At 38.1% G+C, this 14,057-nt stretch overlaps 1 pseudogene; it reads left to right on the top strand.

Moving 5' to 3' along the window:
• Positions 1-1,805: 1,805 nt before the first annotated feature.
• LOC131859529 (lanC-like protein GCL1) overlaps positions 1,806-14,057 on the top strand; it is a 29,231-nt pseudogene continuing 16,979 nt past the window's right edge.

Below are 14,057 nucleotides of genomic sequence, written 5' to 3'. Positions count from 1 at the left end.
GCAACAATAGGGAGGAAATAGTATAATTTAAGGTGTTTTAAAATATATCTCTCCCAAGTTATAAAAAATGGGAAATAAATTAAATTGATTAAAAATACTAAAATTATTTTGACAAATAATTTAATATTTCCCATTTGAAATCAGGTAGCCTAGTTTAAAAAAATATACATATTTTTTGACTGAAATAGAATTTTGCTCTGAAATTTGAACCACACATTTAAGGAGGTGTGGTGAGCATAACCCAAAGAGATTTCTTCATGACGATGTCTTGAGTCCGAGATTTGAATGGTTTTTAAATGGAGGCCAATGAAAATTAAAGCATTAAAATCTCACAAACAGTGAACTAGGTTTTCATGAAAATTTGTCATATTACTCAAAATAATGCCAAGTGCAAGCCCATAAGATAGTTTCCCTCAGTGTTTTACAATTATCAAGATTTAATTATTTTTGCATTTCAACCCATACAAAAATGTCATCTCACAAAGGACATATTATGATCTAACTTATAAGATTGAACTTGAAATCATGGAACAAACTCTGGACTCGCATGCTCACAATGAATTTGATAATAGCAAAAATAGGACACATATTCATCACCTTATGATAGGACTAAAAAATGAAGACTTAGGGCCAAACTGCCTGATCACACATCTCAAAAACTTTTGAAAGTATCATATTAAGGATAAACATGACATTGGCTTCAACATAGAAGTTGAAAATTTGCGTGTTTGGAAATTAGGGCAACACTCTATAAATCTAAATACCTTATTTATTACAAAATATGAGTCCCACTAAAAAATTCCTTCAAATTCTTAAGAATCAAAAGTTCAAGAGCCAACCACAAGTTTTACTTTAAGGTCTAAACTCCAAATATTAATCTTACAAAGAACACACAATATCTAAAATTAAATGCTTTATTTATTACAAAATATGAGTCCCACTAAGAAATTTCCTTCAACTTTTGAAGAAAGAATCAAAAGTCCAAGAGCCAACCACAAGTCTTACTTTAAGGTCCAAACTCCAACTATTCATTAATTCCACTCAATTTTAACAATTTGAATCAAGATCTCACATACATTATCCTTTGAACTCTCATCAAAATTTATTTAGAAAAGTTCAATCCTACCTTCTTACTTTGATAACAAGGAAGGGAAAGAAAGGAGAAATGCTTGTATCCTTCTTCCTATCAATAACTAGTTAGTTGGGGAAGTACCACCTTTCCGTCTTCCTATTAATGTCAATTATTTTTTGTCATTCAAATAAAAAACCGCCTTCTGTCTTCTTATCCATATCAATTACTTTGTCATTTAAATTAAAAGAAAAACTAAAAAACAAATATATATTAGAATTTATCTAAAATATGAGACAAAACATGTTCCTTGTGGGAGTCCGATCATATCTCCGACATTCCATTTAAAACATGGTCGGATGATAATGCCAATCCATAATACTGTACAGAGTACAGACATGGCATAGCCCATCATATTTTAACGTTTACAGATGAATCGTCACCGTATAATAATTATTTACCTTCTTTCTTGCTAATGTGAGCATTGCGTAGCCGCAGATTTGGATGTCTTTGAAAATGTAAATAGCGAAGGCACACAGAAAGTTGTCCTAGCAAACCCTGCGGATACGATACGGACGAAGATAAGATTGACATAAACGGTGCCATCTAATTGACATGGACATTTCGATATTTTTCGAACACTTGTGCAATCCAATGCGTTCCATGTGGTGGGAAAATTCCAGGCAATTTGAAAATGTTTAGGTAATACCACACTCTTCATCTTATGCTGATCAGATTCTCAGATAACCCTTTTCCAATGATATTTTCTACTAAGCAGATGGGGACAATGGCGGTGCCAATTTGAAATATCTTTGCTCCAATATAAACTGTCCACATGTTTCATGCTTTATCAATATATAGATGCAGCCAATAAATAGTTGTGCATAATAGAATTGAAGGCATACTTTATTTCAACTTTTGGGTGGGATTTAGGCATAGTTTGTTTCAAATTAATGGCAGAGTTGTATTTTTATAACAGCCTAGCAGATAAGGTGTCCGATGAGGAGGATGCTTGGGATTGTGAAGAACAGGAAAATGATTTGGGTGTGTCTTTTGCAGATCTCACTCATCCTACTCACCAGACATTTCTCAAAGCAGCACTTAATTTGAAAGATGAGGTTAGTAAATCATATTTTTTGGACTTGGGTTTTACTGTCTGTCTTTTCTTTTGTTAGGGGACTCATCACGAATTGGGCTTTCTGTATAAATGTTACAGGAGTTCTCCACAATTCGATTGGCAGTTTTATGCAATTTTTGCTTCAGTTCTGGTTTTGCTGTGATTCTGTGTTATGAGTTTTTTCTTTGGTTTTGTCGGTGTCTCGTTCTTTCATAGTCGGTTGTGTAACGACTAAGATTTCTGCTATTAACTCTTTTTCTTTCCTTGACATCTAAACATTGCGGATGTCACTAGCTGTTTGGTAACTTAAATTTTTCAAAATTTTCATGGTTTTTTAAATAAGCGGTTGGCAATAGAGAAGGTTGTAACTATCTTGATAGCTGGTTCTTCTTATAGTCTTTTCAATGAAAGGGGATTGTTGTGAGTTGAGAAGTTTGGAGAACTCATCATCATTTTGAATAGAATGGTATAGTCCTTTCCATGAAGGATTGTTAGAAGCTGGGAGAGTTCATCATCTTTAATAGAAAAGGGGCTCTATCTTGAATAGAAAAAGAAGTTGAGCTCATCCAAAACCATTCAATTGAATTCATCCAAAATCATTCAATTTCACAATCCGTTTGAAACACTCTTTCTAGATTCAATTAATCTTCCATTTAATTTCACCATCTATTTGAAACACTCTTTTTTAGATTCAATTCCTACACAAAGTCTTCCTTTCAATGCTTTACATGTGTGTTTTCTACCCCCAATCTAATTAAGCCAATTTTTTTTAGGCTCTTATTGTTACTAGCTTGTTTGCTTCCACATGGGTATTCCCTACATTCAATCTAACAATTTTTTTGGTTCATGTTATTATTATGTTGTTTAAGCCAATCTTATTTTGTCTCTTGTTATTATGTTGATATTAATTAGGGAATGACGGATTCCAATTGCCTTGGGCAACATTGGAATCCGCCCAAAAGGGGCTGGCCCCTTTCCTTAAACGTGCAGGGCAGAGCCCTATACCTCACGCAACCTTAAAACCTCACCTCACAACTTAACACTCAACGTGTTGATAAATAGGGCCGACCCTATTCATAAGGCATTTAAGGAAAATATAATTAAAGTTAAATAAAAGGAAAGCCAACTTAGCTAAGAGGTTCGCTCCTCATATAAGTAAAGGTAAGAACTCATTGTTATTCACTCAATTCAATCAGCTCCTTCATTCATGCGAAACCTACATGCTGGCCTAAATGCGAACTTCAAACATCTGCACTTACAGCAACTTTCATCTGCCATTAGGAGGTGCGAAATCCATCTTGAGGAGTCAGCGAACTTAGTGAATGCACAACGAACTACTTGAAGGTCTGCAATCTAGGTTATACACATCGAATTCCTTGAAGGTCTGTGTTGTGACCTTTTTCACACATCGCCCCATTGCAAATGGGGACCCTCTCTTTTCCTGCTTTCTAGGGTTTTGTTAGTGTCCTATGACCTTTTGCTGCAGTTTCACCAAGCCTTGTCCAGTTCAGAGCATTTCAGGCCCTGATGACTGAAAGTTAGTTTTTACAAGTTATGTGATTCCGAAATGCGAACACCACCAGAGTGCTTAGAGAGGCCAAAGGACGAAGATCACAATTGATTTGGACGAATTTGGACAACTTTCTATTTTTAGAAAATTTGCTTTTTTGCTTTTTCCTATTTTTTTAGGAAATTTCGTTTTTGGCATTGTTAGCCCGATCCCCGATATGGCTATTTTTAGAAAGTTTTCCCTATTTTTTAGGGATGTCTGCTTTTTTGCTTTTTCGGGATGCAAACCTAGGGTTTACACTTGCACCACTGACCAGCTTCGACCGGAACTCGAAAATTTCAAGTTTTGACCTAAAAAAGCTAAATCCCTAGATTTTAGGCTTTTTGCTTTTTCAGGATGCAAACCTAGGGTTTACACTTGTACCACTGCCCTGCTTCGACCGCGATCCAAAATTTTCAAGTTTTGACCCAAAAGGCTAAGTTCCTATATTTTAGGGGGTCATGGCACCTTCAAAGGATAATCAGCTCGAAAAATCATCTTGATCCGCAAATGTCTTGAAATTTGGCTAAGTCTGGAATGTCATCCTGATCCTGAAATTTGACTAAATGTCTTGAAATTTGGCTAAGTCTGGAATGTCATCCTGATCCTGAAATTTGACTAAGTCTGGAAAATTGGAGAATCCTTCAAAAACTAGATTTTGCATTTTTAGTCCTAGAGGCCCGAAACCACTCTCAAACATCCTGACAATATATATGAAATATAACTTAAAGTATAAGAATACCACTTATACTTAAATGTTATATTTCATATATAGTCCGCCCTCTTGAGAGCCTCCAAAAGTCTGCCTTGAAGAGCAAAGGTCTAGAAGTCCGCCCATGTTGGAGATGTCTAAAAGTCCGCCATGTTGGGAGGTAGACCAAAACTCCACCAAGATGGGAGAGATGCTTGAAGTCCACCCAAGAGGAGGGATGCCTAAAGTCCACCCTAGGAGGTGTCTCCAAAGTCCGCTCAAGGTGGGAGTGTTGCCTAAAGTCCGCCTTGCATGGAGCAACTCCAAAGTCCACCATAGGTTGAAGAGGCCATGATGGCCAACACTCCAAAGTCCGCCATGTATGTGTAGGGTGCATAGGGGTGTAGCATAAAGTCCGCCCAAGCATGCCAAGTGATGAGAAGCCAAGTCTAAACTCCGCCATAGGTTAGAGAGCCATGAGGAGGTGTCTCCAAAGTCCGCCCAAGGTGGGAGAGATGATAGAAGTCCGCCCAAGTTGGGGACACCACCAAAGTCCGCCCAAGATGGGAGCCGCCACCAAAGTTCGCCCAAGATGGAGGTCATGTAGGAGCCCTCTCCCAAGTCCGCCAAAGTAAAAGAGCAAGGTAGGAGGTGCCAAGTTTAAAGTCCGCCAAGGGTAAAGAGAGCTGTGAGGAGGGACCTTCAAAGTCTGCCCCATGCCTTAGCCAAAATTTCGCCTTAATGGAAAGCCATGAGGAGAGACCTTCAAAGTCCGCCCCATGCCTTAGCCAAAATTTCACCATGTAGGAGCAAAGGCTAAAGTCCGCTCCATGCCTTAGCCAAAAATTTCGCCTTGAAGAGAGCTATGAGGAAAGGTCTCCAAAGTCCGCCATACCTTGGAGAAGATGGAGATAAATTTCAAAAGTCCACCTACGTATTGAAAAGTCAAACAAAATCAACAAGATGCCAGTGATGTCACAAAATCCACTGATATTTCAAAATTAAATCCAAAATGAAGAAAATATCTAAGGATTATTAAAAATCCTCGAAATAAATCCAAAATAGAAAGTTTTCAAAAGGAGAATATTGGAAGATTGATAAGGATTTCGAACTTAAATCCAAAATGGAAAGTTTTTTTAAAAGAGAATATTGGAAGATTAATAAATATTTCAAACTTATAGCCAAATTGGAAACTTTTGGAAGATATTTTCTTCGAATTTGGAAACATGACAACACTTTCCAAAAGAATGAAGTTAAAATTGGAAACATGATTTGGAAGATTTTAAGGGTTTCTGATTGAGGATTTAACTTTATTTACAAATACTTCGTTGTAAACTTCATTTCTACACCAAGAAGTTCGAAAATATTAAGGAGAGCATAGTAAAATACTTTCAGTTTGGAGTTCATCTGGAGAAAGTTTTGGATATTGCTAGAAGTTGGATAAACTTTTTTGACAAAAGTTTCACAGATTTTTGGAGAAAGACAACCAGTATAAGGACGAATTATTGAATCTCTCCTGAATTTTTGAGTATTTTTGAAGGTGAAATTAAATTCATGATGCAGATTTATGTATTTTCTGAGTTTTACCAGAGTTTGAGAAATGATTTTTAGTGAATTTGTTCGAATTTCTAAGGGAGGAAAATCATTTTTTTGGCTAAGTATAAGAAATTTTTGGAGTTATAACACTTGGTGTTGGATTGTGATCATAGTTATCTTGAAGGTTGGAGAATTTACATGTGAAAATCCCATTCTCATGGCTAAGTATGAAAATGAAGTGAAATTTTCCAAACACTTAGCCGTTCGCAGCCTCGATTTTCTTTAATCCAAGATAGATTTCTAACTTATTTTCCTTTGGTTTTACAGGTCGCAGGAGGAAATAGAAGCGGGATCATCATAGAGATCGCAGTTGGAGTTTCAAGCCAAACGAAAGATTGAGGACAAGTTCACAGGCAAGGTTCATCCGGGCATGAAGATAGCCAAAATTTGGCTAAGTATGGGAAATGTTTCACAAAGAAAATTCCAATTTCCTCAATCATGATGAAGGCATGTTAGGGTATCGAGAAGAAGGACATGATCACAGCGAATGCCTGAACAACTTGATCCCATCCTTTCATATTTGCAAGGGGTTATCTAGAGCTTTTACCCTCCTCCCATGCAACAAAAATTAGCAACTGAAGGCAGGATCATCATAGAAAACACAAATGGAGTTTCGAGCCAAATTCAGAATTGAAGAAGGGACCACGAGCAAGGTTCGTCCGAGTATAGAGAGGGCCAAATTTGGCTAAGTATGAGAAAAACTTCACGAGGGGATTTCTCCTCCAAATTCGAGGCACTTGAAAGAATCTCAAGGCATCAAGAAAGAAAAGTTCTCAGACTTGGTGAAAATATGGAAAAGTTAGATAAACTTCCAACTTCTTGAAGAATTTCATCTCCTGAAGGAATTAAAAAAAACAATCTCCCAAGCAATCAAATGGCGACAAGAAGGAATCAAATTTCCATACTTAGACGATTTCTTGATACAAATTGGAGAATTCAAGAAAGACATCCAACACGTTGAGGTGGCGCCTCGTTGTTTTCCAACCAATCAGATCGCTCCAAGTCAGCATGTCCAGGTTCGATGAACCTGACTTATCCAGAAGCTTCTAGAAGGGCACACTTCACAATGTAACAACCTTATATTTTCATTGATGGTTCATATTTAGCAAGAAGGACAAGTGTCCCAAATGTAATTGGTCGAGGGTATTTAGTTTTGGGAAACCCTAGTTAGGGTTTATAGCTTTCAATCTGGGCCCTTGATCACTGTTTGATCTCGACCGTTCATTTATTCTTGAAAACTATATAAGGCTACCTCCTCTCATTTGGAGGGTGTGAGGTTTTTGATGTATTGTTGCTTAAGGTCATTTCCAGATAATATATTGCATGTGCGCTGCTTTGTAATCTCTATTATTTGAATGATTTGCATGGTTTCAATTGCCTCAACACTTAGTTAGAATTAATTTAGATTTGTTTTTGTTGTTGTTAATTTGAATGAAGGATTTGATAAGTGTCAATTGATGGTGTATCTCCGCTCATACTTTTGGTAAATGGATGATTTCCATTCTACCGTGCAAAGTTAGTCTGAGCCCATCCCTTGTGCATCCCAACATCTCGATCATAAGCACAACCCATTGAAGATTGCACCGGCCTTGTGTAGTTGTCCCTAGTGTGGCGAAGCAAGGTTTGGTTTCTCGAGAGCACCCAGTTGATACCGTCTCCAAAATTCGTAGGATTAGATTAGCCTTCCTAAACCCTATCTCTTTTTCCCTTTCTTTTGAAAGTCTAAATCCCGAAAAATTCCCCCAAAAAAGAAGAGCCTAAAATTGCTAAATCCATCTAAGTCCAGTAGTTCAAGATACTTGTCAAACATAAGTCCCCCTTGAAATTTCAGCATACACTACCCAAGAAGCTATTCCACTAAAGTCGCTTGTTCGCACATATAGACCTTGGAATCAGTAGTGATTTTTCAGGAGAGGATAGAATACCTTCGGGTATCCTATCCTAATGTTTGGTAGATGATAAAACAGACACCAACAGTCTGCAATCTAGGTTAAGGGAACAACATCCATCTCTCATATGACAGCAAGTGAAAGTTGAAGGCAGCCACCTCAATCTGTCATACCTCTTGTGATAGCAACATCTGAACCTACAAATACATGAGATAAGTGTTGTAATGATTGCATAACTATAATCCATAATCAAATCTGAGGATCTTTTCTGGTTGGGTTTTTCCTCCTAGGAGGTTTTCCTAGGGTAACTGTGTCTTGCTCTCAATTTGTTCATTTCTATGTTGTCATTAATTCCAATTTCTTTCAGTTAATCAAATTAATTAGAAACTAAATATAAATTCTAAATCTAAAAGTGTTAAAATTAACATGGTATCAGAGCTATAGGCTAGATCAACTTTCAGATTTTAGAATTTAGTACTCCTTTATTTTCCAGATTGTTGTCTCATTTACAGGTTAGGTCAATGGGGCTGAAAGTTGAAGATAGGCTTGATGGGAATCTCAATTTTACTGCATGGAAGGTTCGAATCAAGTTGGCTCTAGAGGAAGAAGATCTTCTTCAATTCATAGAAGCGAAAGAGCTAACTGAACCTACGGATGCAACTGAGCTAAAACAATTCAAAAGGGATGTTGTCAAGGCAAGGAAGATTCTCATTGATTCAGTCAAAGACCACCTAGTCACCTCCATTGCATCATTTACTATTGCAAGGGAAATGTTCAACCATCTACAAGGTACATATGAAATTAACAATCTCAGTAGAGCAATTACTTTAAGACAGCAACTACTTAATATCAAAATGGGAAAAGAAGATTCAGTTATTTCCTACTTTATGAGAATTTCAGAACTAAAGAATCGGCTAGGTTTAATTGGACATAACATAGAAGACAAAGATCTTGTCATGATTGCCCTAAATGGTTTACCACACTCATGGGAGTCATTTATCCAAACCATAAGTGGTAGAACCGAGTTACCTACTCTTGATCGCCTTAAGAATGATTGCATCCAAGAAGAGTTTCGCCTTATCACAAGAGGGCAAACCAAAAGTCCTCATGTTGATGATCAACACATGCTTGCAGCCCAATGCAAGAAAGGTAGAAATTGGAGGAAGCCTTATCCAAAAAGAAATAGGGAATTTAGACCATCTAGCTCCCAGCACTCTTGGAAGAAACCAAGAGATACCTCGCGTGTTCGATGTTTTAGATGTGACAAGTTTGGTCACTATGCTAAAGAATGCCAGAATAACCCTACCCAAAGAGAAGCCAACTTAAATTAAGTCTCAGAACAAAATGATGACTTCTTATTCATCTTTGCTTTGTCTAGCAGTATTCCTACAGATAGTAATACATGGCTAATTGATAGTGGTGCTTCCAGACACATCACAGACTACTGTGATCATCTTTCAGACTTAGTAGAAAAGGTTACCAGCCTTCACGTGGTAATTGGTGATGACCCTTGTTATTCGGTAAGAGGTTCTGTCTCTACTTCTTTAAATTTAGACTCTGGTATTTCTCTGCACCTTAGTGACATCTTGTTTGTTCCTGGAATTAAAAGAAACCTAATTTCCATTTCTGCTCTAGAAGATAAAGGTTATCAAATTGCATTTTCTGAGGGAAAAGTTCTTGCTTGGCCTAAGAAATCTAGTTTTAAATCTGCTCGTGTAATCGATAATAGATATGATAGTCTTTATAAGCTCTCTACTAACCCTATTCAAGCCCTCATTAATGAGGCTCTTGAATCCTGTGAGCTATGACATAGAAGACTTGGACACTTGCACTATCAAGCTCTTCCCTCTCTTGAAAAATTAGTCAAAGGTATGCCTAAACTCAGTCAAATTCATGATAATACTTGCAAAGGTTGTGCTATAGGTAAAAATGTTAAAAGTCCTTTTCATAAAAGTGAAAATAGAGCTAAAGACAAACTAGAACTTGTTCACTTTGATTTATGTGGTCCTATGTCTATAGCATCTTCTAGTGGATTTCTTTATTACGTAATCTTCATAGATGATTTCTCTAGGAAAACTTGGATCTACTTCTTGAAATCTAAAGAATCTGATGAAGTCTTAAGTAAATTTAAAGAGTTTAAGGCACTAACTGAAAACTCCTCTGGTAAAATAATTAAATGTCTAAGATCTGATAATGGAGGTGAGTACACTTACAGTAGTTTTTATGATTTTTGTGTTGAGTCAGGAATTAAGAGGGAGTTTTGTGTTCCATACAACCCTCAACAAAATGGAGTTGGTGAAAGAAAGAATAGGACTATTGTTGAGGCTGCAAAGACTATGATTCACGATCAAGATTTGCAGACCTTCCTATGGGCCGAGGCTTCCAAAACAACAGTATATATCCAAAATAGATGCCCTCACTATGTTCTAAAGAACATGACCCTTGAAGAAGCCTTCACAGGATCCAAACCAGACATCAGTCACCTTAGAATTTTTGGAAGTCCTGTTTATGTTCATGTGCCCAAGGAAAAGCGAACCAAGTTGGAACCCTCCGAAAAGAAAGGCATGCTAGTCGGTTACAATGAATCCTCCAAGGCATTCAGGATATACATCCCAGGTCAAAGGTATGTTGAGGTAATGTTGTGACGTATTCACACATCGCCCCATTGCAAATGGGGACCCCTGCTTTTTTGGCTTTCTAGGGTTTGCTTTCTTGGTTTTAGGGTTTGTTTGTTAGCCTTTGCATTTTGAGTGTTGCCAGAGGGATCACTAGGATGGTAGGCTCTGCTTGAGCCAGGGTGAGTCCACAGGGCCCCAGAATTAGGGTTTCTTTGAGAGTCTTCCTTAGGGCCTGGTTTTGCTCTTGTTGCTAATTGTGTCTTGCTTGGTGAGTGAGTATCATCCTTGAAGGTCTGAGTTAGGTCGAGTTGGTGAGTGATGAAGTCTAGAATATCATCCTGATCTTCAAATGTCCTGAAATTTGGCTAAGTCTGGAATGTCCTAATCCTGAAATTTGACTGTCTGGAAAACTGAAGAATCCTCCAAAAACTAGATTTTGCAATATAACTCCTGGAGGTCCGAAACCACTCTCAAACATCCTGATAGTATATATGGAATCACTTATACTTAAATGTTATATTCCATAAAATGATCCTGACGGAGAGACCAAAATGTCAAATTTCGCTCTTGACCCTTCCAAAGGGTCCAGAGCGAAATTCTCCATAAGACATTCTACTTTGACCAAAACCTAGAACTAACGCATTCCCACGCTTGAATGAAGGTAAAAACACTTGTTTGAATGAGGAAATGTGAAAATGAAGTCAGGATTTTCGCCCAAGGATGATTTTCGCCCCTGACCCTTCCAAAGGGTCCAGAGCGAAATTCATTTTTCTCCACTTTGCTCTTTGAATTGACCAAGTTTGTTGACTTCTAGGGCGTGATGAGAAGGTTTTGATGCACATTTGTCTTTGAGAGGAGATTTGAGGTGACAAAATGATGGAAATTAGCCTAAAGTAGGAATTTCGCTCCTGACCCTTCCAAAGGGTCCAGAGCGAAATTCTTGAAAACACCTCATTTTCTCCCTTGTTTAGACCAATGTTCTATTTTTGAGGTGATGGGATGTGAAAATGTGAAGGATCTTGGCCAAGATTAGGAGTTTCGCTCCTTACCCTTCCAAAGGGTCCAGAGCAAAAATCCCCTTAAATCTCAATTTCTCACTTATCAAGGCCAAATTTTGAGTCCTAAGGCATGTATGGAAGTATTTTGACTTGTTCTAAGCCTTAGAGAGTGACTTGAGGTGGAGGAGATGAAGGATTTTAGCCAAGAAGATGAATTTCGCTCCTGACCCTTCCAAAGGGTCCAGAGAGAAATTCTTGAAAACACTCATTTCTCCCTTAGCCAAAGTTAGGATCTTGGTGGAGATGCAGGAGGAAGGATCTATGTTTGCCTCCCAAAGAGGATTGGGGTTGGAAAAGTCAAGAATCAAGCTCAAATCATGATTTTCGCTCCTAACCCTTACAAAGGGTCCAGAGCGAAAATCCTTATAGCTCTTGTTTTCTTCCTAGTTTTGGCTAGGTGTTGACATGATGGAGGATGAATGGGTATGTTCTTGCCTTGAGAGGGAGTTGGATGCTTTGGATGATCAAGATTTTGCCTAAGAGATGAATTTCGCTCCTGACCCTTCCAAAGGGTCCAGAGCGAAATTCCCTATAAACCTCATTTGCTACCTTGAATGGGCTTAAAACCTAGTTCCTTAAGTGGAAAATGATCCATGTTTGCCTCCCAAACAAGATTGAAGTTTGAAAATCGAACAATCTAGCCTAAATGATAATTTTCGCTCCTGACCCTTAAAGAGGGTCCAGAGTGAAAATCTTCTTAGACCTCATTCCCTTCTTTGTTTGACCAAATTTTGATTTGCAAGGTATCTTGAAAGGAAGAATGGACATGTTTGGCCTTTGGAAATGTTTGAAAGCATTGAAAAAATGTAGGGTTTTAGCCAAGAAGGTGAATTTCACTCCTGACCCTTCCAAAGGGTCCAGAGTGAAATTCCTTACACACCTATTTTTTGACCTTGCTTAGACCACAAACCTTGTCCCTTGGGTGAAGAATGATGTTTAGTTACCTTCTAGAGAGGATTGGAGTTGAAAAGATGGAGGATCAAGTCAAGAATGAGAAATTCGCTCCTGACCCTTCCAAAGGGTCCAAAGCGAAATTTCCCAAAACCACCTTTTTTCCAAATTTGTGACAAGACAATTGCAAACTAAAGTGAATTGAGGTAAAAGAGATCCTTAGGAATGACTTCAAGTGCTAGGAAATCATTGAAAGTGAAGGAATTGAGCCAAATAGTGAATTTCGCTCTTGACCCTTCCAAAGGGTCCAGAGTGAAATTCCTAAGATCCCTTATTTTCCTAGCAAAATCAAGTCAAACTTGGGTTTTTATAGCTTGCATGAGTGTGAGGATTGATGTGCTTGCCCTTTTGAAGTTGGTTGAGGTTGAAAGATGGAGGAATAAGCCTAAAACAAGAATGTCGCTCCTGACCCTTCCAAAGGGTCGAGAGCGAAATTCTAAAATCCATCTATTCCTTTCGTATTTGTGCCAAGCCAGGCCTAGACAAAGATGGTAGAAGCCCTTGAGATTGCCCTTGAATGGATTGTTGTCTCCAAAAGTGATGATTTTAGGCTAGAGGAAGAAATTCGCTCCTGTCCCTGGCCATGATTCCTAGCGAAATTCTCTTTTCTAGTCATTTTGAGGTCAAACAAAGTGTTGCAAGCTTGGGAGAGGGATCCAAGGATGAGATTCCTAGTATAGAAAGTGAGAGAAATGGAGTTGAGTGAGGGAAGGCAAGCATAGAGAGAAATTCGCTCCTGACCCTTCCAAAGGGTCCAAAGCGAAAAACACTAAAACCATCCTTTTCTCCAAATTTTGAATAAAGTCAGACCTAGACTAGGGTGAGAGAAGCTATTTGGAATGCCTTGGAAGGATTTTTTATCATAAAAAATGCAAACTTTGAGCTAAAATTAGAATTTCGCTTTGACCCTTCCAAAGTGTCTGGCGCGAAATTCTTCAATCTACCTATTTCCTCCTTGTGTTAAGTCAGGACTTTGAGTCCTAAGGGGTGGTTGAGGTTGAAATAATGTTTCTTTGCCCTGCAAGATGAATTGAAGTGAAGGAGATGAGGAATTAAGACCTAAAACTAGTGTATGCTTGCCTTGGAAGGTATTTTGGAGTAGAGGCATGATAGATTCTGTCCTAAAATGTAAATTTTGCTCCTGACCCTTCCAAAGGGTCCAGGGCGAAATTCTTAAAACCTCTATTTTGCCCCAAATTTACATCGAACTTAGTATGGGTTGAGAATATAGGGATCCTTAGGCATGCATCTAAGCAAGCATAGTCGCAAAGTGAGGTCTAAATAAGCTAGGAATGCAAAATTCGCTCCTGACCCTTCCAAAGGGTCCAGGGCAAAATTCTTATAGAGCCTGTCCCTGGAAAGAATCTTGAGCAAGCTTCATTTTAGTATCTTCTTGTTGATGATTTAAGGTGGAAAATGCTATGTTGAAATGAATTTATTATATGACCTTAATCATCTTTTGGTTTGTTTTGCAGATGAAAGAAGGCCAGGCCACGACAAGGATGACCTCTTCCAATCC

This window comes from Cryptomeria japonica, chromosome 10, assembly GCF_030272615.1.
Source record: "Cryptomeria japonica chromosome 10, Sugi_1.0, whole genome shotgun sequence".
NCBI lineage: Eukaryota > Viridiplantae > Streptophyta > Pinopsida > Cupressales > Cupressaceae > Cryptomeria > Cryptomeria japonica.
This window is presented reverse-complemented; position numbering and strand designations above follow the sequence as displayed.